The sequence below is a fragment of the Lactuca virosa genome, chromosome 3 (genome assembly GCF_052849685.1).
Source record: "Lactuca virosa cultivar CGN04683 chromosome 3, Lactuca_virosa_CGN04683_v6, whole genome shotgun sequence".
NCBI lineage: Eukaryota > Viridiplantae > Streptophyta > Magnoliopsida > Asterales > Asteraceae > Lactuca > Lactuca virosa.
In genome coordinates this window covers 139,306,566-139,324,315 of record NC_136428.1, presented here as the reverse complement: position 1 = coordinate 139,324,315, position 17,750 = coordinate 139,306,566, and positions in this window count along the sequence as shown.

Here is a 17,750-nt window from a genome sequence, read left to right as displayed (position 1 = left end):
TCTCCCTTCTTCTTAGATTGGAGAACCCTTTATCTTTTCTGCCTTCATCGATTCTTCTTATTCGTTCTGCTATTCATTGAAACTTTTCAATAATTCAGAATTACACTTAATCTTGTAAGCATAATCATGTTTACTAGACTTTTAGTAAATCATGACGAATAAACTTATCGTTCTTGGTGGTGGATTTGACCAGTGCACAACATTGTGTACCAGATTTCCTAGTCCTTTACTTGACTCACATACTTATGTGAACAAGGAATTAGTCTCAATTTCCCAAATACGAAGGTTCTCATTCATCACACAATACCAGTTGCATGATTCCAAGTTTCTGTCCAATTGAAACTTGGGTGATGAGAAACTTTCCTCATTTGGTAAATTTCTGACATAGCACAAATAACGTAACTAAGAATCAAATCCATTCATAATATTGCTAACAATAGAACCATTCAAACACCAATTCTCATAAAATCCATCGCAAGGAAATATAAATAAGATAAATCAAATTTTATTTTATTGCGGAAAATATTGTCCTTACAACACGATTACAAATGAAAACTATGTAAATATTACTTAGCAATCTATCCTAACTCTAAAGTAGTAGCTCAAACAATCTGATGGGATCAAAATCTATTTCTTCATGACCAGATTTAGCTCATTTCTTTCCTTTTAAGCTTCCCTTTTCTTCGATTCTACAAAACACCAAATGTAATCTTATCACATCATGTATTAAGAATCTAAAAGGAACTCAATGGAGTAGGATAGTGGATTTTACCTGATGCAAAGTCATACATCTTGACTCTCCCATCTCTTAGATCTCTCAGGTAGTTAAGGCAGCTTCGTAACCAATGCCCGCTCTTTTGGCAGTAGAAACATGTGGATTCTCTTGGAATGGTACAAGGGACTATCTCAGACTCAGCCTTTCTCTTGCGTAGAGAAAACTTTTCTGGACTTCCAATGTTACCATTTCCCATAGAGGGTTGGGATATTGATTTACCAGACAAATTTGCTGACCGGTGCGCCAAATCATTTCTGATTCAGGAGCAATAAGCAAATGAGTCAAATCAATAAGGGTCATTTCGTGGTCCTTCATATAGTACTCTCTAACGAACTTACCATATGATCCGGGAAGTGACTGAACAGCCAACTTCCTAACAATCCCAATCTATCAATATGTAACCTTTTATCCAAGACATGAGCACATATAGACTTTCCATTTTCTTGTCTTTTTCCAATAGGGCTTGAGTGACCTTGAACTTTTCAAGTCTTCGAACATGTGGGTCAGGGAGAATTATTGGAGGAGGTGGAGGAATAGAAGCATGATTTCTATTTCCACAATCAAATCATGGAACATCATCTCCATTTGGAAAACTTTTTCCAACGGATTTAGGAAGACCATAGTTGTCAGACTTTGACATCTATAAGACGGGAGAAAATTCAAGTTTAGTTGATTGAGTCCTTAAAACACCCAAATGAGATATTAAGGCTAGGACCCAACACAATATCCTACAAATTGGAAGAGGGATGCCGTAATCCAACTTGCAGAATATTTGAAGGTAAGTGAATTACGATTCACTAATTTTCCACCATGAAAAACGAAAAAGAATTTAAGTTTTAAATGTATTGAAAATTCCTAGATCTTTTGAGATTCATTGAACTTTTCAATGTCATGTTTAATCTCGATTATGCCCTTCATTTGTGACTGGGATGCCGAGGATCACAAATAAGGTGTGAATAACCATGCGAATGTACATGATGCCCTCAATGTTACAGTCACCTAATCGACGTGCCGGTTAACCACACACGCTCCATCGATCTATGACAAACATCGAGTCACCCTTCGCTACCAATGCCAAACCCAACTTAGTGTGCCGGTTAACCACACACGCTCCACTAATTGTCTCGACAAGGGTACAAAGTGTAATTCCATAGAATTGCATCGATTTCACTTTTTCCTAAAGTAACTAAGATTTGGGAATTTAGTAAAAACATTTAGTTACTTTATTCATTATACTTTTAATGAGGAGAGGGTTCGCCCTATCCTACCCGTTCGGCTAACGACCCTCCACCAGTCAAGAGTGCGGTGGGTAAGAGTGGATACCCATTCAATCGCCATTTTATAGGCAATTTCCTTAAACACCCCTTATAGACCAGCTTCGTGAATGAGGCCTACTAACGGTAAGACTAGCAGTTTAAGTTATATATATATAATATTAGACTTTTAATGTTATATATAGTATAGGGTGTATTTTACACTTTTAAAATACTAGGTGGCTTAATTTTATAAATTACACTTTTAATTTAAATTAAATTGTAAACCAAAACTTTATGGATTTATTAAATCTCTTTTAATTATACACTTTAATTAATTAATAAAACCATAAGGGTGTGATTTGAACTTTTCAAAACAATACTAGGGTTTTAGAATTTAACATTTTAAATTAAACTTTTAACCAACTCTTAAATTCCAAAAACTTGAGGGCAAGTTTTGAAACATTTCAAAACATTAGGGTTTAACTTATTTAAATTTTCAAAAACAAAACCTTTAAGTTCAAATTTAAACTATAAAACCTAAAGGGATTAATTTGAAACTTTTCCAAACTTTATCAAGAATATTCTAGATCACATAATTCAAATAAGGCAATTAACAATTAATTGGTGGTTATCTAATTAGATCTAGTTCAAATTCTTGCAAGATAATGATCAAATAATTCAAATAATTTAACATTTATCAAATAAGGTAACAATTATCTAATTAGATGACCAAAATCTTTTATTTTGACAAAGATAATCATAAAGAATCAATAAAATTCGTATTTTATTAATTGTAAACAATTATGGCAATTATCCTAAGTCAAAAAAGGTAAAAATCCCGAAATCTGCTCTAACTGATGCTCGAACTCGCCGAGTTCCTCTATGGACTCGCCGAGTTGGAGCTACTCACCGAGTCCACATTGGAACTCGCCGAATTCATCAGTCAGGGGGCCAAAAAACGATTTTTCAAGCAAGCAATGAACAATTAAGCATCAATTCATTAACAAACAGCCCTAGGCTCTGATACCACTGATGGGTTTTGAGCAAAAACATCATTCCTATGGTGTACATGCAAACCCTAATAGCTTTTGGATCTAGTTTGTCTAATGAACATGCAATTGAGTAACCAAAGCTATAAACCCTAGATCTAGCATACAATTAATCATATTAACATGTGAAAGGGTTTTAGATCTTACCTTGATTGTTATATATCAATAACAATCTCAAATCCTCTTTGTAATGGCTTTGGAAAGCTTAGAGCCACAAGTGTCACTCCTCTAATGGCTCACAAACACCAAGAGCAAGAGGATGAAGAATAAGGAGAGAGGAGGCTGCCCAAAACGTCCAAAAACCCTAGTGGAACTCTTAGCCACGTTTTTGGGGCTTAAGGGTACTATATATACATGTAGGCTATTAGGGTTTTCAACTAGGAAACCCTAATCTGACTGCTTAAGCCCTAAGCAGCCCATGGACCCTTTTAGAATATCCCTTGGACGATTTCTAATGGGTTTCCCCATAGAATTCGTCCAACCTATTATTCCAAAATGATCCATAGCCCAAATACAATTATCTTATAATTACAGTTCCAGTCCCTTAAGTTTAATTAATCTCTTTTAGCCACAAAATTAATTCTTAATTAATTATTGACTAATATTAATTAAACAATATGATTTCTCCTTTAATATATTATTCTCATAATATATTAATAAATCATAATTAATCCTTTCTCTTCATAATTCATCCTATCAAGTTGCTTTGGTGAAGGCAACCCAAAAGGACCATGCACCATCGGGTCAAGTACATACCAAAATAGTTATGGACTTAGACACTAATCCAACATTGATAAGGTATCTACTTCTCATTAAATCACAATAATAGTCATGTCCAACAATTATTATGTATAGCAATTATATATTCTCATTTAATCACAATAATAACCATATACAAAAATTATATAGATGTCGAGATGCATTGAGAACTAATAAACATGGGCTACTATATTTGGAAAAATAATAATACAATCTAACATCCCCTATAGTTTCAACGGAGGTTTACTAATGGACTTTCACACTGAAATCTAAATCGTGGGTCAACTACTTTGTGACGATATCCACAAACATGATGACGATGGAACATAGATGTAACATTCTAAATTTTCCAAACAAAATTTTCATTTTTAATTCCAAAATATTAATCATAAATCCAAATCATCATATAAATTGTAATTTATTTTCAAGACTACATCAGAGTATCCCAAAATCCTCAAATCTCTATAAGCCGACATATGTGTACAATCGAGCCTTCGCCTTCCCAAAATCTACAGTAGTACCTGAAACACATATCACACAACACTATAAGCATGAAGCTTAGTGAGTTCCCCAATATACCACACGCAAATAATTAGCCTCTCATGGCTATATCTCGATAAGAACCCTCCGGTCCATGTGTTCCAGTGAGGACCCTCCGGTCTCATAACTCGGGTTGGACCCTCCAGTCCTAACCAATAAAGCAGAGAATAATATACAACATAAATCACAAAGACAAATGCATGATATCACATAACTCATTATAAGCATATAAGACCCTCCGGTCACACAGTATTACCACTCAGACAAATATAGCGAGAAGACTCACCTCGTAGGTAAAAGCAGATATGTATCGTACTCAAATTGCAGGTCTAGACTCCGCCTACATATATCACAATCACCTCTAATTAGCAATTTATCAATAACTTTAAACTGCTAAGCTAACTCCTTTGCTAAATCTCCAAAAATGGTGAAGGACCATTTTACCTCTCCTTGATCTCCAGAGTTCACATTTTGGTCAAACCCTAAAAGTCCACGGGAGTCAACACTCAAGTCAACAGTTCGTGTTGACTCAACTCGTCGAGTGCATCTATGCGACTCGTTGAGTTCCCTCTATTCTCATGAAAAATCGGGAAAACTCGGGTCAACTCATCGAGTTGTCTCACCAACTCATCGAGTCAGCACAGTGTCCAGAAGACCTGGAAAACCCCAGCTACTCATCGAGTTGTCCCAATAACTCGTTGAGTTCACTCTAAATCCACAGACGGGTAAAACCCTCTCAACTCGTCAAGTTGGATGTCCAACTCGTCGAGTTCTCTAGCCAATTCTCATTTCAGTCGATTCCAGTGCTCCAAACTCCAGATCTAACCTCCTAGCATGGAGTTACCACGTAAAGTTGCTAACTTTACGATCATGCAAGGCCTCACAAGGCTAGAATACCCAAAACTATGCTCAAGAAGGGGTTTAGGACATGAAGAAGGGTGAAAGCTTCATAAATCTTGAGACTTTATGTACATGAGGGCTTAGAGGAGTCCAGATCTGCAACTACCCCCCTGGACAAGCTCAACCCGAAAATATCCCTCATTTTGCACCAAAATACCCATAAAATCACACAAGAAGAGATCTAAGAAATGGCAAGCCAAGGTAAGGACTTTTTACCTCCAAATAGATGCTACAACTATATGAATGTTGGATCTAAAGACTCCTTCTTGTTCCAAGTTCTTCCCTCTTCAAGCTCCCTCCAAGAATGCACATTTTTGGCTTCACACACTCAAAATATGGGCTAGCTCACTAGGGTTTCTCTCTGGATGTGATAGGGTGATGAGGGAGGCGGGGTAAAGGAGTTAAAGTCCTTTAAATAGGGTGCAAACCCGAATAATTAGGGTTTTCTCTAAACAGCCTCAACTCATCGAGTCCAACTCTCCAACTCGACGAGTAGGCTTCATAACTTGCGCATCCAGATCAACTCCTACACGATGATTTGGGCCATCCAACTCGTCGAGTAGGCCCTTCAACTCTCAAGCCCCACATCCAGGAATCGGGGTGTTACAATTCTCCCCCACTTAAATTAGATTTCTCCCTTGAAATCGCTCTTTATCAACACATCGATCGAAACAAACACCCGAGAAGCACCACCGGAAAATCTCATATCATACAACGATCTCCTTCCCAAGACACCCGAAACCAAGCAGGAAATCCCAACCCGAAGAAGGACGGGCCCTTCTACCGTTGCAATGCCATCTTTGACTCTCCAGATGCTGAAAACTATAGTGGTCTGTCTCCCCGACAGACCGCCCATGCAGAATATCATCATGTTAATAGCTCATCAAATAACAGACACTGATAAAAACTTCTAACTCTGATTATCTTTTTGCGAGTGATGGGAACAAGTCGTTGACCAATAATTGGCTGCTGATCACTCATGAATGACATACTAATCGATCCCAATCGTAACTCAAAAGGAACGGAGGGGTCACATTTCACCAAGGACCAACCACTGGTACCGCTATCAGAACCCTTCTAAAGAATGAACCTCAATACTCTGTCCTCAGACACTAGAAGAATGACCATGCCTGGTCGGAACTATCCTCTGATATCTGAAATCATAAGCCCCAACTTCCTCTCAAATGTCCCTTCCAACAATGAGTACCAGGTCAGCTCCCGACCCAACAGTTGAATCTCTAAAGGCTACCCCTTGCACACCCAATAAAACGACTTTACATACTTCCTTCTAACACTAGCTATCTCAACCCATCATATGATGCACAAAGTCACGAAGTTCGCTTTACCTTGAGCGAATACTACAACCCATCTGAACTCGCCTCACCTCCGACCTCTGTCGTCTACCACTTACTAGTTCCATGCGTCTCGTGGTCCTTCCCAAACCAACGAGCTGACCCACTCAAGTCTAAAAACATCATATGGAAACCATTACCACTCAAAATGAAGTCCATATGAAAATCTGGAATCTCATCCTACCTACCCAATACACAAATAGAGCCAAACTCAAGCTCGAGAATCTGGTTTGATAGCAGAATTGGAACCATTCATATCCAATCTGATACCAAACTCACGACCCGTGATCCGTGAATCTACGCGTACATTACTTCTTCAATTCCTTCTGATTTGCGACAACCCCTCTCTCAATCAAGATAATACGATTTCCAACCATCATAGAGACCCCAGTCTCGCCCCTGGTCCGGCCACCAGGTTCCCACAGACTCAATTGGCAAGGCTACCCAGGCCTAAGAACCCCTCTGCCTCACACTCTAACTAGTGAAGGCTACGGCTCCCCACATTCTTATGACACTCTTTCACTGCCTCGTATATGTTGGGTTTTGAGCATTCTAACATTCCTAAGTGTACATGCAACCCTAAATACCTTGGATCTATGTTTTCTCTATTATTCATGCATATATGAATATCCAAGGTATTATACTAACTAGCATACAAAACCTTTGATTCATATGAAATATAACAAGTTAGAATACATACCTCTTTTATGTAGAATGACTTCATGAAGCTTGAGTGCCTAATGTCCAAAGTGTGACACCTCAAATGGTTCACACAACACCAAATACACTTAGAATAACTTGAGAGAACATCACACTTCATAAAAATTGGCTAGCCCTTATTCTCATACTCTAGTGGCCGATTTTGTCAACAATAAGATGCTTATATAGTTAGTGACAATTAGGGTAAACCCTAATTGTCATGGCTTTCTATTTCCTTGGATCCATTGGTTCAAACATACCATGGAGCATCCATGGAGCATTGATAGTGTCATTTTTATTACTTCTTTTTATAGTTTATTTTAGTTTATTTCATTCATATTTTAGTTAATTCTCATGTATATTTTCCTTTTTGTTATTTTATGACTATTTCGGGTACTTTCTAGTTTCGTGAGCTTAATTGCAGATTTTAAGGAGACTAGCGGAGCAGGATCCTTAGGAGGAGATTGGACTTGGAAGATAACAAGAATTTTGGGCTTGAAAGCTAGTGGAGATGATGCATGGAGGGAACTTGCTTAACAATTGGATGCTTTGGAATAACATAAATGGGCTACCAAGAGTTGTGCAAGTGGGCTGGAGCATAAACTAGAAGATTGGGTTGGTTTGCATTTTTAATGGCCCAAAGTATACCATCAGCTAGACCCACGTGGTCCGCGTGAGTCCATACGCGGTCTGCGTGAATTGTGCTGGAGTGAATCCGGGTTTTGACTTGTTGACTCCATTATTGGATGCTTAGTGGGTATCTTTTGGTGGCTTTTTGAATCCGGAAAATGGTCTTTTTAGCTGGAAAATGGGTGCACTTTTCATGCCCATCCCTCATTTAATCATTACTCTTACTATAAAAGAGAGGGAGGACAACACAAAAACACAAGTTGGATACTTGGAGACTTAGATACAAAATGTGACACTCTAGGAGAAGGCTTGAAGATTGGTGTTTCTTACTTCCATCTATCATTTTGAATAATGTTTGGTATTTCTAAACTCTTTTGTATTTCTTTTATCTTAGCCATGCTTGGCTAAGACTTTCATTTGGTTGGCTTTGATGTAATTGCTTGAATGTTTTGGTTATTTTGAAGAACACCATGAACTTTGTTTAATGTTTATGATTATATTTTCTATGAAAACTTCTTTGATATTTACATATCTTTAGTCATGAATATTGATATATGAATGTTATTTTTGTTGGTTAAATTCTTGGCTAAGTAATGGGTCTTCAATTTAACAAGCAACAATTAGTTTAAATGTTTGTTTTCATTTCATTTAAACTAAGGAAATATCTTCTCCATAGTGGTAATGAAAGCAATTGATTACTATTTGGATTTGGTAACTCTTAAAACTTAATGCTAATTGATTTTCACAAAACTACATGCTTCATTAGTTTTGTGACTTTAATTTAGGAAATGTACTATGAGCTTCTCTAGTCATTTTAATACAAAAGAAGAGTTGAGGCAAGTTATGCTTATAAATTGCTATAGCTAAATTAAATTAAAAACACAAGTATTGCACCTTGGTATTCTCATGATTAATTAACCAAATGTTCAACTGATGAAAGTTCAAAGTCAACCATCTTTCTCTTATTGATTTTACATCAAACTTTATTTTTGTTGAAATTGTTTATTTAAATCTTAGTGTAATTCTAATTCTCTTTTAAAACATCTCAAAAGATAACCCCCCCCCCCCCCCAATTATATTTTATTTTACTTTCACAAGTGTTTGTACAACAAGAATATCATAGAGTTATAAAATTGAACCAATCTCCGTGGATACGATCCCTTTACCACTATACACTTTTTTTAGTGCGTAATATTTAGGGTATTTATTTTTGTTGGCCTCGACAACCACCAAGCATCTTATGGGTTTTAGCCCAACTTGACAATCCATGGAGCATTAGCCCACTATACAAGTATGGGTGATTTACACAATCAACCCATATATTTAATTAGTCTTCTTTTGATCACTTAATTAATCCTAGATTAATTCTTGATCAATACTAATTAAATAATCTTATTAATATATTATATCTTATAATGTATTAACAAACCTTTAGTGTTATTTCTCTCATTATAGCCTATCCAAATGCATGATGTCATGCAACCCAAATGGACCTTGTCGGGTCGGGTCAAGTCTTACCAATTATAGTTATGGACTTAGACATTAATCCAACAGTCTCCCACTTGGATAAGTCTAAAACTATTATTACGTATGACTTCAAGAACCGACTGGCAATCGTAGTTGTCAAAAGCTTCCGTCGAACTCTGACCTTGCCGATGATCTTTGACCTTTTTCAATGACTTGTCTATTAGATAAGTGATCATATATTCCTCCATTCTAGATATCATATGGACTGAGACATGGATTATCAATCATTCTTTCTGTCCATTTGTTGTTTCCCGATTTCCAATTCATGACGACTGACTGATTGAACAAATCAAATTAGTCCTGGCTTGGCCAAGCACTCACATGTGTCATCATTAAATCATCGAGGGGCCCACATATATCGCTTTTATCCTGAAGGTAAAAGGAATGGATAAACTTCGACTCATATGGCTTGTTCTACTACTTGTTGAATCATACACAAAAACACGTTTTATAACATCTAGTTACCAATGCGTTTTCGTGCAATCAATGTATAACCAACTAATAGTAACAAATCATATCTCTAGGTTTGAAGAATATAAGATATTATCGTCTCATGATCACTCGTGATAAAATCCATGAAGTGATTCAAATGAGCGTGGGTTAAATCCAATACTCAGAACTTATGAGCACTCATGAGTGTTTTAGCACCTATTTGTCCAACATCTTAGACCTCTACAAGCCAACCCATGACAGTCTTGATTCATATCTACTTCCAACATATGACCGAATGTGGATGGTTTGAATAACTTAGCCATTCAGGAAGAATGACCTAGTTTATTCTGGAAGTCAAAACATGCATAGTGAAACACAAGAATAATTGAATCTAATATGGTATCAAAACCTATGAATATAAATAAGACACTTTTATTTATCACCATACTGATTACTCATTATTCATTGTTTCGGTTTCATCAACTTTATACTTGAATTAAAAACACTAGTTGTCCCATGCTCCAAGCAAGTACACTATGTTTTTTCAAAACAATAGCTTTGCCATACACCAAGTATGCACTCTATGTTTTTCTATGATCCTTACTTTGTGAAATAAACCAATTGAACATAATTTAAATGATTCTAATTTCACACTTCCAAATCCTTATCGAAAAATGTGAGAATTTCAAATTCCTATCATTTATCGAAAACTGTTTAGATTTTAAACTTATATGCACTGACCCTCCTGTAATGAATATGTACAAAGTCACAAAGACTTGTCAACATTCATTATAAGGTATTCCAATGGAGTTCAACTCCATGGAAACTAAGTCTCATATTCAAAGTACATTGCTTTGAACATGCTTCTTGCATTAAGTTTTCTAATCTTACAGAGATAACTTCCACCTATGGAGACAACTCCGTATTCTCATTTTGACTATCACTTCTGAACAAGAGATGCCTCTTTTCAGAATATGTCAATATGGTCCTTCCAAAATTAGCACTATACTTCCAACTGTCCCTGAGCAACCAATCTTTGGTAAACCTTAGATTGTCCTCGACAATTGCTTAATCATTTTAGTCATATCCAATTCTAGACCTTTTCCCTTCTTAATGCCCCAGGCATTTGGAAAATTTAGAAAGGACAAATATTATAGCACATGCAATCGATCTTGTACCCAAAGCAAATGGGACACTATTCATGATGTCTCACATAAAGACATGATTCTAGACTAGTCTTTTGCTACAATATTTTGATTTGCCATGTTTTCAAAATTTAACTATGAAGAGGGATGTCGTAATCATAATCGAATTTTGAGAACGCAATATATAGAATTTCCTTAAGTTGAACCAATCCAACATTAAATTCATATATATATTCTTGACTAAAGATGATTAAGTTCTCAATCTAAGCCTTTAGAACTGAAATGAAGTATATCCTCTCCTTTAATTATAGTAAAACAACTTTTTCAACCCCTGCAACTTCACGAATTGAAACTTGTGACAACCGTCAATTTTTGGCCAAGTCAAAGTCAACTAAAGTCAACAAGTCAAATCGGTCAACTCATCTAACCCTTGTATATTAGGGTTTCCATTATGACTCTTATTGTACTACTCGCAATCTTAAAATAAAGTATCACTTAGAGTTTTCACGTGTTCGGAAATTCTAAAACCTAATTAGGGTAAGTGATGAATCTACTCGATAAAACATTATTCCATACCCCTCGGGAGCGTATAACATTCAGAACAAGGCTTAACAGAGTGTAAGAACCTTGCGTTGCGAAGCCAAACACTCAAAAAGGTCACAAAAGAAGTCTCTCCAAATCTCTTTCACTCTAACTCTCCCAAAAACTCTCTAAGTAAGAGAAATCTCTCTAAGAATGTGAAATTTCTCCCAAATCTCTCCCAGTATGTCAAATCTCTCCCAAATCTCTCTCTGTATGAGAAATCTCTCCAAGAATGTCAAATCTCTCCCAAATCTCTCCAAGTATGTGAAATCTCTCCTAAATTTCTCTCTGTATGAGAAATCTCTCCAAGAATGTCAAATCTCTCCCAAATCTCTCCAAGTATGTGAAATCTCTCCTAGTATGTCAAATCTCTCCCAAATCTCTCTCTGTATGAGAAATCTCTCCAAGAATGTCAAATCTCTCCCAAATCTCTCCAAGTATGTGAAATCTCTCCCAAATATCTCTCTGAATGAGAAATCTCTCCAAGTATGTGAAATCTCTCCCAAATCTCTCCCAGTATGTCAAATCTCTCTCAACTTCTTAGAATCACTCGGGGCATCCCGACCCTTAATTTAGTTGAAAACCGCTCGAAAATGGAAGTCTACGCGAAAAACAGCCTTAAGGAGCCGAAACTCCTCTTAGGAACCGAAACTCCTCTTAGGAACCGAAACTCCTCTTAGAGCCGAACCTCCTGAGAACCGAAACCCTCTCAACCGAAATGGACCGAGCCCTCGGTCTATTTCGGTCCCCTGATCATGCTGAACCGAGACTGACTTTCGGCTCTACCCTTCTCACCTTCGGTCCGAGGAGCTGACTTTCGGTCCAAGAACTTGAGCTTCTGTCCGAGGAGCGAGCCTGCACAGCCGAGACCGAGCCTCGCCTTCTGTTCCTTCTCCTCGCACTCTCGGTTCCTCTTCCCCTCCTCTCGGCTCCCACCTACTTTCGGTTCTAAGCATCAGGAACCGAACCTCCGACCCCAAATTTCGGAATTTGGCAGTTTTTGCTCGGTTTTCAATATTTTTAGCGTTTTAAGCCCGTTTTTCGTGATTTTAACGCGAGATTTTCTCCAAAAATCATATTTTAACATATAAGACCGTAAATATTCATAATTTAAACATATTTTTATGGAAATCTTTATTTAAGAATAAAATCTAGTGGGTGAATCTTTGAGGTGGAGTGTTGACTTTACTTTAGTGTATGACACAAGCAACCACCCCATACCCACTCCAGGGACCAACCATTGTCCTTCCACCATACCTGGTCATTCAAGAGTACTTTTTCCACCATTTCACCAGCCACACTCTTGGTCAAAGGCTGAAAACTCTTATCTCTCCTCACCATTCTCTCATTTCTCTTATTTTTCCTCCAAAAGACAAACACCATTCTCTCTCAATTCTCTCTCTAAATTTCGAGATTCAAGGCCATTCTCCAAGCTTTTCTTCTACTATTGGTAGGTATCTTCCTACCACACTTAGATATTCTACTATCTTTCATCCAAATAATAGATTGCTTACACAAATATCGTCATATTTGTGTTAGATCTTCAAATCTTCAAGCATCTCCCAAGTGTTCTTGAGTTGAACACTTCTTCCCTCCATCATCCATCTACTGAAATCACTCAAGGTGAGTTCATACCCCTATCTTTTCATGTTTTCTTATGTTTTAAGGGGGGAAATACAAGTTAAAACACCAAGAACACAACTAAACTCATTTAACAGCCTTCATCAGAATAGTTCAACTCCATTCACGGACTGTTTTGGTCAACTTAAACATTTAAGTTTTCAAAACTGTATTAGATGCAAATAGCTCAGGTTCATACCTTTAAAATGTCTATTTTCACATCTCCATACGATTTTTCTACGATTTATGGTGATTTTTACAAAACTGCCTATCATTTCAGAAACAAATTCGGACCAGTCTGTGAATATGAACATTTCAACACAAGTTAAAGACTTCTAAAAATCATAATAAAAATTATGAATAAACTAGACACATTTTGCGAACTCTCAGAATTTACGGAATCATTTTTCGACTTCGTATGATTTTTCTAGGATTTTTCTAAAACTATGTAGAAAGGTAAAAATCTAGATAACAGTTTATAACTTTCATCACACTTTGTAACTTGTTGAGCAAAGTGTTAATATTGAAGATTTCATATATTACATGTGTTTCTTGATGTGGTATAATTACATAACAGATAAATATTCACTGAAGTGTAAGAATCCTCCACCATTACCATTAGTACAAAACAAGAATGATAAACATAGTTATATTTTGTCATACATTCGACTTACATAGAAAAGGGTTCTTATACACCACAAACAAACATACTAAACTATAATAGGTATAGTTAGGTTGCATATACATTACAAACATTTTGATAAGCTATAATAGGTATAGTTTATGCTCATTTACATTACAAAAGGTTTTCATACAAAAAGGGGTACAAATACAAAGTATCGGTCTTATACAAAAAGGGGTACAAATACAAAGTACCAGTTTTCATACGAAAAGGGGTATATATACAAAGTACCGATTTCATACAAAAAGGGGTACAAATACAAAGTACCGGTTTTATACAAAAGGGGTACAAATACAAAGTACCAGGCTTTCATACGAAAAGGGGTACAAATACAAAGTACCGGTTTCGTACCAAAAAGGGGTACAAATACAAAGTACCAGGTTCACACAAAATAGTTTTTATGATATTAAAACTATATTTCATCTAGAATTGTTAGACTTCAGCTATAATTGCTAAGTGTATATGCTAGAGTTATATAAGAATCTAGTCACAATCGACTTAGAATTGGTGGGCCCGCCTCATCTCCTGTTCCTTGTTTGGTTGTGGACCTAGGGCAGACCCATTATATTCAACGGTCTATTTAACTTAAATTTTATATAACTTATATACACTGGGCGATTATAGAAGGAATCTATGGGTCCCTCTAGGGTTCATTATCGCATAACTTAGAAGCATTCATTTCACACTTACTAAAGAAAATATTGGATTTTCTGGAAATCAAACTCTATCGCTTTTACAAGGAAAACGGTTTCATTCTCAAACAAAACTCTTATGAATTCACCAACTTAATTGTTGACACTCTTTCAAAACTACTTGTATTCTCAGGAAATCAGTGAAACAGGAAAACATCAGCACTTTGAGGATGAGACGTTAAATCGTCAAACAGTTTATTTTATCATCATAATGTAATTGATTTTGAAACATGTAAACATATACTATGGTGTAACCTTATCAATTATATTTATGATGGTTGTATTTACTTTGAGCACTATTATACTCGTTGTTGTGATACTTTACATGAAGTCCTCCACCCCCGGACGTTTCCGCCATCCTTGGTTTGGGGGTGTGACAAAACTTTTGTTTTCTATAATTAACATTGCTAACTTGCAATACTTATCATAATTATCATGCTCCCACTAACATGATGATCATTAGCATAACACTTATGCTCCCACTAGCTTTGACATGTACTCAGAAATCAGCTGAACTTCTAGAAATCAATACTTTATTGACTTTCTTACCAAAGTTCAGACTTCTGAGACGAGATTGCCTTGATAAGACTTTATCAAAAACACACACCTTTCCTTAGATAGCATGCATGTGTGTCTAAATAATTTCAGAAATATGAAAAGGGATGTCGTAATCATAGTCTCAATTGTTTAGACCTTTTGCAATCTGCTTCAAATCTACTTAGTGGAAGTGTTTCCTCACCATCATTTTCATGAATCGGAGAGAAACCTTATGACCCTTAGATTTTATGGTGTATGTGTTTTTATCCATGTGAATCGTCAAAACCATAGTCACAAGACAAGGACAATGACAAATCCAAACACATATGGATTGAACTCAATCTTAATTTCTTACCACCTGGCAACTCAAGGGTCTGTCATTGCTTCCAAGTTGTTATGCAACCAACTGAGAACTCTAAGAACTCATATGCAAAGCCAACTTTAACTGGAACGGGCACAGAAATAGAAATATGTCAACACGATAGGTTATAAACCTCGCGCCGTGTTCTAGTGTTAAACTACAGGTTTTTTATTCTTGATTAGACCTTGAAGCTTTCAGAATCTCTAAGACTCCCGCTGTCCTCTTGACATATAAGACTATCTTGCCAAATATTCAAGAGATAGTGCAGCTTCTTTATCAAGACAAACACTTCACACACTTGGCCTAAGTTGGTCTTTGTTTAACACAAAACATCACAACTTACCAATTTCAAATGTACAAGAGTAGGACACTTTTACTCTTACATTTGACAAGTGTTTTAAACCTTTCTTTATGATATGTCACTCAAGTTACGATCTTGGAGTATGACTCTAAGAATTGTTTTGGAACGAGGTATGACTCATCTTCTTGATTTAACCATTTCAACAATTCATGACTCCTCTTCTTAGTCATAAGAATGCACTAAGATGACCTTTAGAGGACTAATTGTGATATGATTTCTAAATCATTAAGATGACCACAAACAAGATACTAAAGTACTCTCCCATCTTTTCAGATTTGAGAAACTTTTATCTTTTTGCCTAATTTGATTCTTCTCATTCGTTCTGCCATACATCGAGACTTTTCCAATGCTTCAGAATTATACTTAAACTTGTAAGTATAACCATATTTACTAAACTTTAGTAAATCAAATAGTCTTAACGAGCTTTGTGGTGGACATGACCAGTGCACAAGAATGTGTACTCGATCCCTTTAGTCCTTTACTTGACTCACACATCCATGTGAACAAGTAATTAGTCTTAATTTTCCAATGCTTGAAAGTTCTCATTCATCATACTATTCAACTTGCATGATTCCAAGTTTCGGTCCAATTGAAACTTGGGCGATGAGGAACTTTCCTGACTTGGTAAATTTAGACACTACCACAAATGAAAGAATCAAATCCATTTTCCAATATTGCTGTCAGTGGAATCATATAAGCAACAATTTTCCACAAATGCCATTGTAAGGATACTTCAAATAAATAAAATTAAACAATTTTCTTTTATTTTAAACTTTGCGGAAAAACTTATCCTTACAATCCACATGGAAACTTGTTGTTATCTATTCCTTAGCAATATATCATAACTTCTTAAGCAACTGCTCAAAATTCTGATGCGATCGAAATCCACCTTCGCGATCAGAATCAGTATATACTTCCTTTAAGCTTTCTCTCTATTCTTTGATTCTTAAATCATCAACATGTGACCTAGTCACATCATGTAATGAGGATCTCAGAATAGAAACTTAACAGAGTTAGATAATGGGCTCTACCTGATGTAGAGTCAAACTTGTTGACTTTAACATCCTTAGGTAAATTTGGCAGCTTTGCAATCAACGCCCCTTCCTTTGGCAAAATAAACATATGGACCCTTTGGTAATGGGACTATCTCAGACTTAGCCTTTCTCTTTACTATTTGGTCAACCGGGTTGACTATGGTCAATCCCTTTCCATTGGGAAGAGAATGCTTTTTCTGGATTTCCAATGTCACCATTGTCACTGTCCATAAAGTTTTGGGAAGTTGATCTTCTAATCTAATTTGCTTTACTATCGTTCCAAATCATTGCTGATTCAGCAGCACCAAGCGAATAGATAAGATCTTTAAGGGTCATGTCATAGTCTGTTTCATAGGAGTCCCAAAGGAACTCACTATGTGACTTAGAAAGTGATTGAACATCCAACTTTCTCAAGACTTTGACACCCAACTCTCCCGGCTTGTCAATATGTGACTTCATCTCCAAGATGCGATCACACATAGACCTTACTTGCCAATAGGGCTTGAGTGACCTTAAACTGGTGGGTTAGGGAGAATAATTGGAGGAGGTGGAGGAAGTGAAGTTCCAAGAGATTTGGGAAGATCATAGATGTCTGAACTAGACATCTTTTGGGAGATATTCAAGTTTAGTTGATTTAAAGTCCTTAATATAACACCCAATATGAAATATTAAGGCTAGGACCCAACAACCTATTTATAACTGGAAGAGGGATGCCACAATCCAAGATATAAAATAGTTGAAGGTAGGTAAATGACGATTTACCAATTTCCACCCTGAAAAACGAAATAATTTATTAGGTTTTTAATTGGATTTGAAA